At 47.0% G+C, this 13329-nt stretch overlaps 1 long non-coding RNA gene across 1 annotated transcript; it reads right to left on the reverse strand.

The window, feature by feature from the left end:
• Positions 1-212: 212 nt before the first annotated feature.
• On the reverse strand, positions 213-7667 carry LOC128105747 (uncharacterized). Its single transcript, XR_008216480.1, has 3 exons — positions 7579-7667; positions 3494-3602; positions 213-2221 (listed from the first exon to the last, which is right to left on the reverse strand). It is a non-coding gene; the product is annotated as an uncharacterized LOC128105747 (long non-coding RNA).
• Positions 7668-13329: the final 5662 nt, after the last annotated feature.

The following is a 13329-nucleotide window of genomic DNA, read 5'->3' on the forward strand; positions in this document are numbered from 1 at the left end:
TTCCTGGAACTCACTTGGTAGCCCAGGCTGGCCTCGAACTCACAGAGATCCGCCTGGCTCTGCCTCCCGAGTGCTGGGATTAAAGGCGTGCGCCACCACCGCCCGGCTAGTTTGTGATATTTTTAAGATATTGTTGCATCTGTCCAGGAAAAGAACACACCACTTCTCTGTGATCACTTTTCCTTTCTATCTAGAGTGTCCCTCATCACTACTTGCCAAGACCTCCAGGTAAGCTATTTTGAGACCCACCCCCACCCCCTGCCATACAGTCTTTCTCTGTGTGTCTGTGGGTTGCTTATCTTCTTGTTGTTCAGGGAAAACTCTACAGTGAAGGGATTCTCATTTTTTTTCATAAGTATGCTGGGGAGGTAGGTGACGAGCTTTTGTTTAGCGTTTTCTTCAGAAAGTTCCACGAGCTGAATGTAGAATAATAATAAACAGTATGGTTGGAGGTAGGAAGGCAAGCTGTTGACTTTGGGGTTCATGCTATCGTTTTAGTTATTTGAGGGACAGCTTAGGAATGTGTGAGTCACACTTGACTAGGAGAGTGCTTGTGATCATAGGAATCTGGGGGGCTGCTGGCCCCTTGGGCACCGTGCAGTGACCCCCACACCGCAGCAGCCCCCACACAGGTGGTGGACGAGGAGAGCGTACGGCCAGGCATTGGTCTATATTAAGGAGCGAGGTCTGCGTTCCGCTCTTTGTCACGTTCAGCTGTTGCTGCAGCGACAGCTGTTTCTAACTACCCATCAGAAGGTCTGCTCACCCGACAGTCACCCCAGGAGGCACTGGCAACTTTGCCCCTTTGTCTTCTGAAGTTAGAGTCTGTTTTCAGAATCCAGCTTTAGTCTGTTAAAAGCCAGTATGGTCAGGGCCTATCTTAGTTAGGGTTTCTATTTCTGTGACGAAACACCATGCCCCCAAAGTCCCCCCCCCAAAAGAAAAAGCTTACACTTGCACATCACTGTTCATCACCAAAGGAAGTCAGGACAGGAACTCAAACAGGGCAGGAACCAGGAGGCAGGAGCTGATGCAGGGTCCATGGAGGGGTGCTGCTTACTGACTTGCTCATCATGGCTTGCTCAGCCTGCTTTCTTATAGAACCCAGGACCACCATCCGAGGGGTGGCACCACCCACAATGGGCTAGGCCCTCCTCATCAATCACTGATTAAGAGAATGCCTTACAGCAGGATCTTATGGAGGCCTCTCCTCAATTGAGGTTCCCTCCTTTCAGATAACTCTAGTGTGTGCGTCAAGTTGACATAAGATCAGCCAGCACAGGTTCTTAGATCTGCTTTATCTCTTGAGATTTGGTCAGTAGCTACTTAAAATTTGCCACACATTTAATTAAATGCAAATAAAGTAACAAATATGTTCATCTTTTGATGGCAGATAGAGGTATTTACATTTGTGTTGGCCTCTGTCTTACAATTTTGGAATATGTTATTTACTTAAAAGTGAATGATAAGCATATTTTAGGAGAAGCACAGCAGTAATTAGCTTATTTATTTATTTATTTTTATGTGTATGGTTGTCTTATCTACATGTATGTCTGTGTACCTAATGCATGTGTGGTGCCCAAGGAGGCCAGAAGAGGGCATCATACATTCTGGGACTGGAATAACAGATAGTTGTGAGCTGCCTTGTGGGGTGCAGGGAACTGAACCTTGGTCCTCCGGGAGAGCAGAAAGTGCTCCTAAAGCCATCCCTCCAGCCCCACACGTGAGTTTTATAGCAATCTGATGAGATTTGATTGTTCAAATGCAGAAATTCTAACAGGATAAGACATTAAAAACTTAATCAGCTACCCTGTGGTCATTTTCTTTTGTTGCCAGAACAGATTCCCTTGAACATCGCTTACACAAATCAATTTTACGGTTTTGGAATCAAGGACGTTTTGAGATGGACACATCGCTTCTGGAGGATTTAGGAGTGAGCCTTTCCCTTGCCTTTTACAGCTTCTAGACACAGCTCACATTCCTCGGCCCCTGAGCTCTTCCTTTTTGAAGCAGACAGCATACCCCTCTGGCCTCGGGTTCCTTCATCGTGTTCCCTTCTCTGCCTTCCCCATGTCCTTCTTTCACTCACACGGACTCCTTAGTCGACCTGCAATCCTTTCATCCTGTCCAGTGACATCCACAGGGTCTGGGAGGGAGGACACCGACTTCTTGTAGAGAGGAGCCAGGACAGTTTCTTACGAGGGAGACGCAATGCAAAGTGCTGTGAAATTAGCAATGGATTATATTAGTCAATTTCGAGGATTCTTTGCTTAAGATAACTTCCAGATGTTTTAAAATAACATTTCAGAGTAACTTGAACTTTCCACATAGCTGGGAAAAGGTCCCCTGAGGTCTGGTGACATGCAGAGTTTTCTCCAGTCAGAGCACAGCTTTCTAGACTGCATTTCCATTTAGTTGTGGCTTTTTTTTTTTAATTTTTTAAAAAAATGTGTTTGGGTCTTTTGCCTTCAAATATGTTTGCGTGTGCCCACAGAGGCCAGAAGAGGGCATCGGATCCCTGGAACTGGAGTTACAGATGGTTGTGAGGCACTATGCAGCTGCTGGCAGTAAACCCAGGTCCTCTGTGAAAGCAGCCAGCTCTCTTAATAGCTGGACCCATCTCTCCAGCCCCCTGTTTAGCTTTTTAATCTAGCCAAGTCACATACATTTCTAGGTTCTAGTTTTAAATGTACGTCCTAAATCAGTCCTTTAAAGTATAAAGGCCTGAAGACTCTGATTTGCTCCATAGTGTGTCCCGAAGACTATCTAATGGCTCTGAATTAGAGAGAGATGGGTGAAGCCAGTGGAAACAGCCAGTAAAGCAACAGCTTCTGAAGTGGAGGCAGGGGGTGAGCACGTTAGCTGCTGTGGCTAACGTACCTCCGTTTCAAGGTTCTTGGAACAGGAGCTTGCCAGTTGTACAGTTACACTACTGAGTGACACATTATAAAACAGTATAAATGTTCACAGTCAGTAGAGAGGGACTGCTGGCCGGGTGGCACATGGTCTTTATCCCAGCATCAGGAAAACCAAGACAGGAACAGCAGGAGTTTCAGGGCAGCCTCGGCTATATAGTGAGTTTGAGGCCAGCCTGGGCTACGCGAGACCCTGATTTTAAAAAAGAAGTGGGAGATGGTGCTGGAGAGACATCTCAACGGTTAAGAGCTCTGGCTGCTCTTCCAGAGGATCCGTGTTCAGTTTCCAGGACCCACATGGTGGCTCACAAGCATCTGTAACTCCATTTCCAGAGCATCCAACACCACCTTCTGGCCTCCAAGGACAATGGCACACACATGCATGTGCAAGCAGTACCCCCACATACATTAAAAGATAAAAGTGAAAAACAAAGGAAGCAGTGTAGTTCTGTAATAGACAGAGTCATCCCCGCCCTCCCAGCCCTCTCCCTGTATTTGGCCAGAAGAACAAGCTTTATTTCTCAACCGCTTGTCTCAGTCAGCTGATGTCTTTAGATATTTTGGTTGCCACACCTGACCTGAGCGGCACTGTGTCTGGTCGGCAGATACCAGCGTTGCTGCTAAGCATCCCACAGCGGACAAGACGGCCTGTGGCAACATCAAGACCTAAATGTCACCACTGTGAATCTGAAAAAAAAAAAAAAAAAAAGTGGTTAAGTTTTTATTATTTAAGTACAGCACTAGAGGGCACTGTCTGCTCAAAAGTCGCAGTTTCTGCGGTTGGTGGGGGTCTTTGCAGAAAATGAAGTGACCTAAGTGACCGGGAGATGGCTAAAGAACTATGGGAATAGTTGTAAATCCAGAACAGTCTTAGCAGCTACTGCATCCGAGGCCAGGACGGGCAGAGCCTGCCGGCTTCGTTTTTTTCCTTCTATAATGATGTCTTGGGAGCTTTTGCCAGACGAAAGGGGAGGATCTCGCCGGATTTCGCGCACGAACACCCACGTCATTGACACCTCCTCTGAGCAGGTGATGGGAGGCGCGATTCCGGGCCTCTGTGGATCACTGCAGCTCTGTGAAGTCCCATCTGGAACGAGGAGCCAAGCGGGCAGGCGGAGCGCAAGCTGATGAATAGCAATTCTCTTTCAAGGGGTCCAGGTTCGGTTGCCAGCACGCACATGCTGGCTCACAACCATCTGTAACTCCACTTCCAGGGCATCCCGTGCGGTCTTCTGACCTCTGTGGGAACCAAGCACACATGTGGTGCACAGACGTATTTGCAGGCAAAATAATCATCACGTTAAAAAAAAAAAAATCAGTCTAAAAAAGAACCAGCCTGTTGCTTGAAGCCCGTCAGTGTTCGAGGGCGCCACAGAGATTGTCTCCCAAGGTTCCGTCCAACTTAAAAAAATGAAACAATTGCTTTTCGTTTTTAGTATCTGGTCCATAACTGAACTTGTATGTTTGGATTTTTAAAATAAAAATTAGTCTCTTGGGTTGGCAAGACGGCTCAGCAGGTAAAGGGGCTTGCTGCCAAGCCTGGCCCCCTGAGTTCAACACTCTGCAGGTTGTTCTCTGAAGGTTGAACCTCCTCATGTGTACTGTAGCACAAGGTACCACCCCCAATTAGCAAAAACAAAAAATGATCCTTCCTCACATTAACTCTATATATTTCCTTGTATTTATTATTAAATACTTAAGATGCACCACAAGATTCTGAGTCTGGATACCATAAGCTTGACATTCAACTTAAAATCTCAACAATCTGAGGGAAGCCCCACGCCTCCTTACCTCTGCTCCCTGACTTCCCATCTCTCCTCCAGTAGCATGCTACTCTTCTCGGCCCCTGCCTGCAGTGGTCCTGGATGGATGGGTTTGACACTGAATATGTCTACATGCTTTTTCTATTTGCACTCTGTATGTTAGATATGCATAGTAACATAATTCGTGCATATTTTAAAACCTTATGCAAATGGCCTTGTTCTATAATGTGCTTCCCCTTGGACATTGGCTTGTAAGAGTTACCTGTGTTGGGGGTTGCAGAGATAGCTCAGCGGTGAGGAGTACTGACTGTTCTTCCAGAGGACCTCGGTTTCAGTTCCCAGCACCCATATAGCCGATCACAACTGTCTGTAACTCTAAGATCTGACATCCTCACACAGACATACGTGCAGTAAAACACCAATGCACATAAAAATAAATTATAAGAAAAAGAAAGAAACTTCACCATTAAAAAAAAGTTACCTGTGTTGACACACATAGTTTTGGTAATTGTATACCAATGTTTTTGGTATTTGCATATTTGCTAACATTTTTGGTATTTGCATACTTGCTAATGCAAATAATTGATGCTTTGAACAATTTCCTTTACCTCTGAGCTTGTTCACATGTAAGACTTCTCCTAGGAAGGAGGGCGTTGGCTAGCCCAGGCCTTGGCCCATGGGTCCTCCACTACTTTTTATAAGATGGCTTTTACATTTCCAAAAGGATTTTAAAGATAAGAACAATAATTTTTGTGATATGAAGCTAATATTGGGGTACAGAATATGATTAATATTTTGACATGAAAATTCAAATTTCAGTGTCCATAAATAAACAGATTGGAGCAGCCCACCACTGGACAGGTAGTAACTACGGTGTTTGTCCCTTGTGAGTAATTGCTACAGAGCAGATGACCTGAAAAGCCTGAAGTCCATCCCATCGGACCTTCAGGGCACAGGCTTGCCTCTCCCTCTACACACATGGAATGGGATTGCTGGGCCGCCCATAATTTTCAGTCTTACCAGTTGAGTCTGAATTTAGAAATGCAAAATCCTATAATCTAGAGCATCAAAGTGTTTACTTTTCAAAACTGTTGAACAAACATAAAAAGGATTCACTGAATCTCAGCTTTCATTTGATTCAAGAAACGGGCGTTAAACTCTTCTCTGATGTGGCCTCACCTCCTCCAGGTGGGTACCAGCTGCTGCAGCACCACAGACACTGGTTTCTCTCTTTTGGAAAGAATGCTGGGAATGGGAAAAGCAGCAGACAAATAATGGGCTAGTACAAATTCTTGTCTTACTTTAAAGGCCACTTTTAGAGCTGGGTATGGCAGTGCACACCTGTACCCAGCACTGTGAGGCAGAGGCAGAGCCGAGAGCTCAAGAGCAGCCTCTCTGCAAACCGAGCTCCAGGCTAGCCAGGGCAGTCTCTCTGCACACTGAGCTCCAGGCTAGCCAGGGCTGCCTCTCTGCAAACCAAGCTCCAGACTAGCCAGGGCAGTCTCTCTGCACACTGAGCTCCAGGCTAGCCAGGGCTGCCTCTCTGCACACTGAGCTCCAGGCTAGCCAGGGCTGCCTCTCTGTACACCAAGCTCCAGGCTAGCCAGGGCAGCCTTTCTGTATACTGAGCTCCAGGCTAGCCAGGGCTGCCTCTCTGCACACTGAGCTCCAGGCTAGCCAGGGCTGCCTCTCTGTATACCAAGCTCCAGGTTAGCCAGGGCTGCCTCTCTGTATACCAAGCTCCAGGCTAGCCAGGGCTGCCTTTCTGCACACTGAGCTCCAGGCTAGCCAGGGCTGCCTCTCTGCATATCAAGCTCCAGGTTACCCAGGGCAGCCTCTCCCTATACCGAGCTCCAGGTCTGCCAAGGGCTGCATAGTGAGAGTCTTTCTCAAAAATCCAAATAAGAACAGTCAAGAGCAAAGAAGCTGACTATATTGACCACCCTCCATCTTGCTCACTCCTAGAACATGTCATCTCGAGGATGGTACTTCCTGTCTACTCTTCATACTGTGCCTGTCTCTAGCATGTAACGGAGGCTCAAGACATAGCAGTTGAATGAATGAGTAGGAAGAACACAATTCTTTAGGGTGAAAGTTTGAAATTCACCAGCTACTTGGATATTGGTAATAGTAAACAACACTATATGTGTGCCTGTGATTCCAGAGGCTCGGGGTTTGAGCTAGCTTGGGTTTATGAGACTCTGTCTCAAAAACCAAACCAACCAAACAAAAAAACCCAGATCAAACAAAACCAACGTTGATGTGCTTTTAAAAGAACATCCCTTTCAACATTCAAGTGTAACTTTTAAAATACATTATTTGTAGGAAATGTTGAGTTTCAGTTCTTCTTAGGCACTCTGACGTCTTTCCGGAGCTGTTAGTGCTTACCCAGGGCAAGCTATTCTTACTAAGCCATTAAATAAAGCATGGAGAGAAATTCTCTGTAAAAACCATGTGGGGCACACCAAAGAATAGTAATAAACAAAACAAGATAAAAACAAACAAACCAACCGGGAAAACAGGTTTTGGGGAAACTATTTTTTAGGGATATTAGTCAGTCTGGATCATTTTGGGTAGTCATGTCAACAGACTTGGCTAAGTGTGAAAAAACTTAAAAAGAATTAAGGTGTTGAGGTGGATGGAATTCACCCCCTCCCCAAAAGACTGCTACGTTTAAAGTTTGAGAGAGACGCTGTTAGTTTGGCAAGGGCGGGCGGACCACAGCTGTTTATTATTTGGTTGTAGTTTTTGGTGCTCAGGACCCGAGGAGCAACAGCCTGCTGATTGAGTGCTCAGACTGGCTTAGCTCTTCCTTTCTCCCTCCTAATTAGTGCTGGTTCCTCCGAGAGGCCAAGCCTTCTCTCACAGTCGAATGCAGGGCCTTCTGGGGCACTTGTTACCTTGTTTCTTTCCTCCCCGTTTTGAAGGGGCCCCTCGCCTCCGTCTGTCTGTCACCGCGTGCACCCAAGCGCAGAAGGGAAAGGCGAAGCGGGACAGCTGAAGGCGAGCCTTTGCCTTTTAAAGACGTTGACAGACAAATGGCACAGGGGTCCCTGCTCTTGCCAGCTGAGGGCTTAGCTTCCAGAAAGCGCCCCTCTAGGGGAACAAGCGAGGCAGTGTGGAGCTGCTGAAAGGCCTCATTGAGGCCACAGCCCGAGGCTCTTGTAGCACATTGTCTGGTATGCGGCGCCCTTCCGAAACCGCTCTCCACAGTTCTGCACCCCCAACACCCCCAAAGCTCAGGAATCAGCCCCCCACCCCCACCCTATTACACTTGGTGTTTCAAGTGAAATTCTCAAAAGGTATTTGCTTTTGTTTGTTTTTGTTTATTTTGCGCCTCTGGGGGTCAGACACGATTCCCACGCTCACTGGGCTTAACACGTGGAGACTCTGTCCCCAGTGTCCCTGCGGCTGCGCTTGTGGGAACTGGAGTCTGGGCTGAGGCAGAGAGAGAGGACAGGAGTGAGGGGGATGCAACTCTTTAGATCATTTCTGCTGGTTTCTTAGCTTTCATGAAGATTCGCTTCGAGAGATTTCAATTTACACCGAAGAACAGCTTTCCCACGATTTCCAAAGTTACTAAACGGGCATCAGTGAAGTTGCCGCCCGGTCCAGAGACTGTGAGAGCTCTCTCACCAGGAAAGACACAGGCATCGGATAAAGGCTGGGGAAACACAGTTGCTCTTCGGGTACCTGAGATTTAAACCATGTGTCACACTTGAGAAACAATGTGGCCTGAGGCCCTGTGCTTTGAGGAGTCCAGAGCCACGGAACACATGGTCAGCTGTGGTCAGCACCCTACCATACTCTCCACAGAGCATGCCATGATCGGCAGCCCCCACCCCACACGCCACACACACACACACACACACACACACACACACACACACACACACACACACACTCTAAAGGGAGCTCCAAATCCTGAAAGCCTTGTTCCAGGTTACATCGAGTTAGACTCCACAGACACCATAACTACACAGAAACCCTGTCTCGAAAAACCAAAAGGGAAAAAAAAAGTTTGGGATCTGAAGGTCTTGTACAAGCTGTGTCTTACACCAAGCATGGTCTTGGTTTTAGAGGAGGACCTGTGTCCTTTCTCCATAAATCGGGGCCCCAGGGAGAGCCTCGGCTTGTAGGTTCAGCCCTCAACAGTGGTAAATGACTAGTCAGTAACCACTGCACACAGTGAGAGCATTTGCTGGAATATTGGAAAGTGTGCCAGATTTTCAAGAGAATGTGGTCTGGACCTTGCGAGATAGCTTGATCTCTGGTCTTTATTGTTTGGGGTGATATGAAAAAAAAAATCACATCCTTCAATTCAAGTATAAAGAAGGCTATAAATATATCCTGGATAGAGCGTGTGTCTGGCAATGTCACTGTCAAGCAGGCTAGGCTGTGAATGAGAGGGATGTCATGCTGAAAAATCACTCTTTTCCTAATTACAACGAAAGCCACCAGGGCCAGGGCCTTAGGATGGAGTTCAGGTGCGCCATGGTTTCTCATTTTGCAATGCATGTGTGCGTGTGTGTATATGTGAGTGTGAGTGCGTGTGTGTGTGTGTGTGTGTGTGTGTGTGTGTGTGTGTGTATGTGTGTGTGTGTGTGTGTGTGTGTGTGTGTGTGTGTGTGTACCTATGGAGGCGAGGAGGGGGCGTTGGATCCCTTGAAACTGGAGGTACAGTTTGTGAACAGGTCAGTGTGAGTGCTGGGATCTGAACTCTGGTCCTCTGATAAAGGAGAAAGCATTCTTAACAGCTGAGCCGTCTCTCCAGCGCCACGCTTTGAGCTTACTGAACAAGCTTGTTAGGCCATTCCACCTTTTGGGGTGAACCCAGCTTGCTGCACTATTGACTCTTCTCCAGAAGCCGGGTTGTGGGTCCCTGCTGTAAAGAAGACAAGTTACTTCTCAAAACTCTGCGGGTGCAGCACCCGGACCCTTCTCTCTGCTGTGGCCTGCAGTTTCCTCCTCCTCCAGGATTGCTGAGAGCAAAATGACACTCACCAAAGAGGAGATGTGCTCCTTTAACCAACAGGAGGCAAACTGGGGGTAGGGGCCGGGAGATGGGGGTGTGAGGGGAGCGGGGTGTTTATCTTTGGCCTCCCTGTGCATTTATTTTGGTAATTGCGCTCAGTCGGGCTGCTGCTGCTGCTGTTGCTGCTGATGGTGATGGTGATGTTGCTGCTGCTGTTGATGGTGATGATGTTGCTGCTGCTGCTGCTGGTGATGATGGTGATAGTGATGTTGCTTGCTGCTGCTGCTGGTGGTGATGATGGTGATGGTGATGTTGCTGCTGCTGCTGCTGCTGGTGATGATGGTGATAGTGATGTTGCTGCTGCTGCTGGTGGTGATGATGGTGATGGTGATGTTGCTGTGGCTGTTGCTGCTGCTGCTGCTGGTGATGATGATGATGGTGATGTTGCTGCTGCTGTTGATGGTGATGTTGCTGCTGCTGCTGCTGGTGATGATGGTGATGGTGATGTTGCTGCTGCTGCTGCTGGTGATGATGGTGATAGTGATGTTGCTGCTGCTGCTGCTGGTGATGATGATGATGGTGATGTTGCTGCTGCTGCTGGTGATGATAATGATGGTGATGTTACTGTTGCTGCTGGTGATGATGGTGATGGTGATGTTACTGCTGCTGCTGGTGATGATGATGATGGTGATGTTGCTGCTGCTGCTGGTGATGATGATGATGTTGCTGCTGCTGCTGCTGGTGATGATGGTGATGGTGAAGTTGCTGCTGCTGCTGGTGATGATGATGGTGGTGATGTTGCTGCTGCTGCTGCTGCTGCTAGCAGTCCTCCCATGCCTAGCAAGTCCTGAGAGAGAGAGTGGAGAGGGAGGTGAGGCTCCAGGGACTTGCAAATCCTCTTAAGCAGGTGGACTTTAACTCATGGGCTGTGGGGAATATGGGAATTGGATGTAAAAATTGTGACCAACCCCATTGCACTGTGGAAATGGATTGTGGGAGAGGAGAGAGAGAAACAGAGAACTGGGGGTCAGCAGAAGTAGCTGCGGTAGCTGAGGACAGACGTGTCATAGCTTGAGCTAGAACCCCTAAACAGTGATCTTGGCATTTAAGATGAGAAACTCCAAACCTTCAAACAACTGTGTAAGTCAAGACATGATTTGGGCACTAGTGTAACTGGAAGTTCATATTTTGTTAGTGTCAAACCCAAACTCCTGAGAATAAGAGACCTCTGGAATTAAAAAAAAGGCGGGGGGTTATTGAAAAGGTTATTGAGCCTTTACAAACGGAGCCAGAAATGGCCATCCTGGGACAGGTTCCCACAGCAAGGCTAGGGGGCAGTTGGAAGCCCAAGTATTGTCCCATGGAAAGTTTAAAAGAAAGAAATATACATTGAATATATATATATATACACATTTCTTACATCCAATCTTTCTTTTCCAGTGGTGAAGACTGAACTCAGGCCTTGTATATCCTGGGTAAGCAAAATACCACATGATGTCGAGCTGTATCCCCAAACCTTTCTACTTTTTGAGTCAGAATCTTTTTTTTTTTTTTGGTTTTTAAGACAGGGTTTCTCTGTGTAGCTCTGGCTGTCCGGGAACTCTGTAGCCCAGGCTGGCTTCGAACTCACAGAGATCCGCCTGCCTCTGCCTCTGGAGTGCTGGGATTCAAGGCGTGCCCACCACCGATTGGCTTGAGTTAGAATCCTACTAACTTTCCCAGACTGGCTTTGAACTCACTCATCAGCGCAGGAAAGCTTTGAATTTGCCATCCCCTTGTCTTAGCCTCTAGAGTAGCTGGGTTTGTAGACCTGTGCCACGAGGCTCCTATTTATGTGTTTGTTTTTCTTTTCCTTCTTTTTTGAGGCAGAGTGTCTTATATCTCAGGCTGGCTTTGACCTCACTGTATAGTTGAGGATGACCTTGAACTTCTGACCTTACTGTCTCCATATCCTGAATGCTGGGATTGTGTGTGTGCCATCACGACTGGTGTATACAGTGCTAAGGACCAGACCCAGGGCCTTGTGCATGCTGGGCCAGCATTCTGTCTGAGCTGCACCCCCAGCCCTCGGAGGTTTTGGTTTTTGAAATATACTCTGTTCTGTAGTTCAGGATGCCCTTGAGTTCTGATTCTTCTTATTTTAGCCTTGAAAGTGCTGAGACGACAGCAGGGCACATCACTACACCTGGCTCCATCCAAAGAAAGTTTGTTTGTTTGTTTTTTCTGAGACAGGGTTTCTCTGTTTAGCCCTGACTGTCCTGGATCTTGCTCTGTAGACCAGGCTGGCCTCGAACTCACAGAGATCTGCCTGCCCCCCTGCCTCTCGAGTGCTGGGATTAAAGGCATGTGCCACCACTGCCCGGCAAGTTTATTATTTTTATGTGTAAGATTTTTATCCAAATGCCTAGTGTCCATGGAGGTCAGAAGAGGGCATCAGATCCCCTGGGACTGGAGTTACAGTCAGTTGTGAGCCATCATGTGGGTGCCAGGAACTGAACCCGTGATCTCTGCAAGAGCAACAAATGCTCCTAACCATGGAGCCATCTTCCAAGCCCCTTACAACTTCACTTTTTGAGACAGCATCTCTCTCTGCATCTGGAGCTCATGAATTTGGATAGGCTGGCCTGCAGACTCCAGGGATCCGCCCATTTCTGGCTGCCTAGTCATGGAATTGTAGGCATGCACAGGTGGACCTAGAGCTTTATGTGGGTGCTAAGGATTCAAACTCAGATTGTCATGCTGCATGGAAGGCACTTTACCAACTGAGTCGTCTCCTTGGCCCCTGAGTGTGCTTGTTCCCTAATTGAAACAGTAACACACACCACAGTGACATCAGAATATCCTGGAATGTGTGTCTCTTTAATCAGCACCATTTGTGTGTGTGTGTGTGTGTGTGTGTGAATTCTTTAGAATTTTTATGACTTTTAAAGCTCATATTTAATATTTTTCTTTTACAAAAGTTGGAGTGCAGTATGCATGTGTTCCTCTTCCACACTCTATTTGACTGTCTTATTATTTTTAATGACTGGCCAAGAGTACACGGTAGGAATGTGACTTATTTATCTATTCATGATTGTGTGTAGTGCTAGGAATTTAATAAGCCCAAGGCTTCTTGCACACCAGACAACCCCTCTGACCCTGAGCTCCATGCTCAGCCCCTTTCCAGTGTTTTTATTTTTAGGCATGGTCTCATTACATTGCCTAGACTGGTCTTGAACTTGCAGTCTTCTTGCCTCAGTCTCCCAAGTAGTTTGGATTGCAGGTCTATCCTGCCTGGCTATCAAAATTTATTTAAGCTGGTCTCCAAACTGATGGACAATGGGGCTGTTTGCTGTATGCCATGAATAAGAATTACTCTCATTGGTTAATAAAAAAGCTGGTTGGCCTATAGTAAGGCAGAATAAGGCTAAACAGGAAAGCCAAACTGAAAATGCTGGAGGGAAGAAGGATGGAGTCAGAGAGACTCGAACTCGCCACCCCGGAGGCAAGACTTGCTAGAGGACAAAGTCACAAGCCACGTGGCAATACGTAGATTAATAGAAATAGGTTAATTTAAATGTAAGTGCTAGTTAGTAATAAGTCTGAGCTACTGGCCGAGCATTTGTAATTAATATAAGCCTCTGTGTGTTTATTTGGGACCAGGCGGTTGGGATAGTAAACATTCGTTTACAGCTGT

Source organism: Peromyscus californicus, unplaced genomic scaffold (assembly GCF_007827085.1).
Source record: "Peromyscus californicus insignis strain IS unplaced genomic scaffold, ASM782708v3 Scaffold_9__1_contigs__length_137607984, whole genome shotgun sequence".
Lineage (NCBI taxonomy): Eukaryota > Metazoa > Chordata > Mammalia > Rodentia > Cricetidae > Peromyscus > Peromyscus californicus.